Raw genomic sequence first — 4,185 nt, forward strand, 5'->3', positions numbered from 1 at the left:
GGATGGTTGTGAGCCACCATGTGGTTGCTGGGATTTGAACTCCGGACCTTTGGAAGAGCCGTCGGGTGCTCTTACCCACTGAGCCATCTCACCAGCCCCCAGCAACTTGGCTTCTTTAAAATGAAGATTTACTTATTAATGTGTATAGGTGTTTTGCCTGTATGTATGTATGTATATATGTATGTATGTATATATGTATGTATGTATGTATGTATGTATTATGTATGTATGTGTACTTTGTGTATGCCTAGTGGTTATAGAAGAAGGCACCAGATTCTCTAGAACTAGAGTTACAGATGGTAGTGAGCCATCATGTTGGTGCTTGGAACTGAACCCAGGTCTTCTGCAAGAGCAGACAGCACTCCTAACCATTGAGCCATCTCTCCAGCCTCAGATCTCATCTTTCTCTGAGGCATCCTCACTGTATAAGTCACTGCCCTTGAACTCCGGATTCTTTCGACTCGGTTTCCTGAGTGCTGGGGTCACATGCATCTCACCACATCCAGTGGAATGTCTGGCTCCTGTCTCATCCTCTTTTCTAAGATTCTGGATGGCTTTATTGTTGTAGGGATTTGGAGCTGGCCAAGAGCCTGGGAAATTCCTAACATCTGGGCTGGCCCCAAGATTCCAAGCTCCTTTGACTGAAGCTAAGACAAGGGGGCCTATCTAGTCTAAAGGAAAATCTGATCTGAGGTTGATGCTATATGTCTATAACCCAGCTACTCTAGATGCTCAGCTCCTCTTCCTCCTCCTCTTCTTCCTCCTCCTTCTCCTCCTCTTCCTCCTCTTCCTTCTATCCTAGCACTTGAGAGGCAGAGACAGACAGATATCTGAGTTTGAGGCCAGCTTGGTCTACAGACTGAGTTCCAGAATAGCCAGGACTACACACACACACACACTCACACACACACACACACACACACACACACACAAACCCTATCAAAAAAAAAAAAAGAAAAAGAAAAAGAAAAGAAAAGAGGAAAAGAACAAAGAAAGAAAAGAAGACCTCACGATGGAAGTTGAGTGTGGAGACATTCTCTTACAGTTCCAGAATTTGGGAACTGGAGACAAGAGGATCTTAAATTGAAGGTCAGCCCAAGCCACATAAGGAGACCTTATCTCAAACAAAACAGAATGAAAAACAGTTCTTGGTCAAATACTCTCTGGAGCTTCCCACCCAGGGGCCAAGGATGAGGGATACAAGATCCATCTGGTTGTATAGCTAGAACCCTGCCCCCCTTCCCCTGGCCATGGGAGGACTTTCTTTTTGGTTGTCAAAATGTAATAACCCCCACCTCCTTGTCACTGGAACAAAAGGGGATTCATTAGCTCAAACAAAAAAGGCACTGTGGCCACCGGAACAACTGGCCTTGGCAACAGTGCTGATGCCTGGGGTGACTCACACGCAGGGCTCCCCCACAGCCTATCAGTTCCTTCTGGGCAGAGCAGGAAGGAGGCCTTAAGGGGTCAGTCTTCATCCCTTCCACATACAATCATCCAAAGGGACGCAGAGGTAAATATGTGGCTCCAGTCAATGTGTGTGTCTGTGTGTCTGTGTGTGTGTGTGTGTGTGTCTTAACAACACGTTAAGAATGGAATCCAGGGCTGGCGAGATGGCTCAGTGGGTAAGAGCACTGACTGCTCTTCTGAAGGTACTGAGTTCAAATCCCAGCAACCACATGTGGCTCACAACCACCCATAATGAGATCTGATGCCCTCTTCTGGTGTGTCTGAGGTCAGCTACAGTGTACTCACATATAATAATAAATAAATCTTTAAAAAAAAAAAAAGAATGGAATCCAGAGCCTTAGATGTGGGAGGAAAACGGTTTACGTCTGATCTACCCACCTTTGGTACATGCGTTAGCTCTTAGCACAGCCAGTCGACACATGGGAGTTGTACAAACAAGGGATAGGAAAGTTGCCATTGGCTGAGTTGTTGATGGCAATGTGACTCTAGCTGTAACTTGGGTACTGGTTACAACGCCTGGACCTGAACCTTCAACTCCTTCCCAAGTTGGCCTGGGACACCAAACCAATCCCCTATCCAAAACCTATCCCGTCTTTTGAGATAGGGTATCCTGTAGCCCAAGCTGACCTTGACTTACTAAGTAGGTGAGGGTAGCCTTGAACTCCTGACTCTCCTGCATTTACTTCATAAGTTCTGGAATTACAGGTGGCCCCCATGCCCCTTCCTCAACCTAGGGCCTCATGCATGTTTGGCAAGCACTCCACCAACAAGCCAAGTCCCCAGCTCTATCCAGCTTAGCCCAGCTTTGAAGCAGGTATCAGAGGGCAGGATTATACAACGGCACATACCCTGTGCTGGACAGCTGGCTGCCTCTCACATAGTATTGGAAGCAGGTCTTGCAGTCTTCACAGCAGCCCAGTTAGTGGGAAGGGGGAAAGGCATTCTCCTCCCTGTCCTCCAGTGCTTTGCAGAGATCCATCCAGGGCCTGAACTTCTAGCTTCTCACCCTGCCTGGCAAGGCTGGGCTTAACCTTAACTCTAACCTACATGGCTGTGGGGGAACATGTTCTACGTTAGGGGCAAAACTGAGCACAGCCCAATGTTTAGAGCCAAGTTATGAGAAATATCTGGGGAAACGCTAAGTTTGTAAACAAAAAAGTGACTCTTAACCTGCAATGGTTTGATTTTGCTGTTGGATACAAGATAGTTAACTACACTCTACTATAGATAACTAGTCTCTACACTGTAAGAAATGAGTCTGCAGGACACCATTTGGCTCCATAAAGGGCTCACAGTGAATTAGTGAAGCCTAAGGCCACCTTAGAATCACTGTGGCTCTGAGATTCCTTCCAACTAATGTTTACAAATAAGGAGGGTCAGTGGATAAAGGCACTTGTCACAGAGCCTGAAGCCCTGAGTCAGATCCCTGGAACCCATATGGTATAAGGAGAGAACTAACTCCTACAAGATGTCCTTTGATTGACATACACATGGCATGTACACACACACAGACACACACACACACAAACACACACACACACAGACACACACACACACACAGACACTAAAACAGCTTAGAGAGAGAGAGAGAGAGAGAGAGAGAGAGAGAGACCAGAGTCTAAAAAGTTTTCATAATTTGCTTGCCCCTACAAACAGGTCTCTGGCCATGGCTCTCTTTGAAAGCATTCACACATGGGTGCTCCTGTTGTAAAAGGGCTTCCCCAAGTTCCCCACTCTGAGCTTGCAATCATAGCATGTATCTCATAGAACTGTAGCAGAGTGGCCCCTGTGCCCCATGAGAATAGGTAACATTCATTTCATACCCCACTGGGTCTCTAGTCACATGGTTTCACCAAGTGACTCATGCAGTCATTCGACACATTTCTGAGCACCCCAGTACTGCGTTAGGTATTGGGGAAAGAAAAAGATAAGGGCTGGCGAGATGACTCAGGAGGTAAGGCACTTACTGCAGAAAGAGAAGGCTCACTCACAAGTTGACCTCTGATCTTCACACTTGTGCTATGGTGAGAACATGCCTGCACTTAAACACTCACATGATAACAATAAAGTTGGTGGTTGGGGCTAGAGAGGTGGCTCAGTGGTTAAGAACACTGACTGTTCTTCCAGAGGTCCTGAGTTCAAATCCCAGCAACCACATGGTGGCTCACAACCATCTGTAATGAGTTCTGATGCCCTCTTCTGGTGTGTCTGAAGACAGCTACAGTATACTTCCATAAAATAAATAAAGTTGCCAGGCAGTGGTGGCACACGCCTTTAATCCCAGCACTTGGGAGGCAGAGGCAGGCAGATTTCTGAGTTCGAGGCCAGCCTGGTCTACAAAATGAGTTCCAGGACAGCCAGGGCTATACAGAGAAACCTTGTCTGAAAAATCCAAAAATAAAAAATAAATAAATAAAGTTGGTGGTTGTCGTCTTTAAGAAAAAAGGTTGTCTTTATGGTGTTTTGTTTTATTTTGAGACAGGATCTCATCATGTAGCCCTGGCCGTACTGGAACTCACTCCGTAAGGTTTACTTATTTTATGCATGTGAATACACTGTAGCTATCTCCAGACACACCAGAAGAGGGCATTGGACCCCATTACAGATGGTTGTGAGCCACCATATAGGAGCTGGGAATTGAATTCAGGACCTCTGGAAGAGCAGTCAATACTCTTAACCACTGAGCCATCCCTCCAGTCCCTATTTCCTGTCTTT

This window comes from Mus caroli, chromosome 7, assembly GCF_900094665.2.
Source record: "Mus caroli chromosome 7, CAROLI_EIJ_v1.1, whole genome shotgun sequence".
Lineage (NCBI taxonomy): Eukaryota > Metazoa > Chordata > Mammalia > Rodentia > Muridae > Mus > Mus caroli.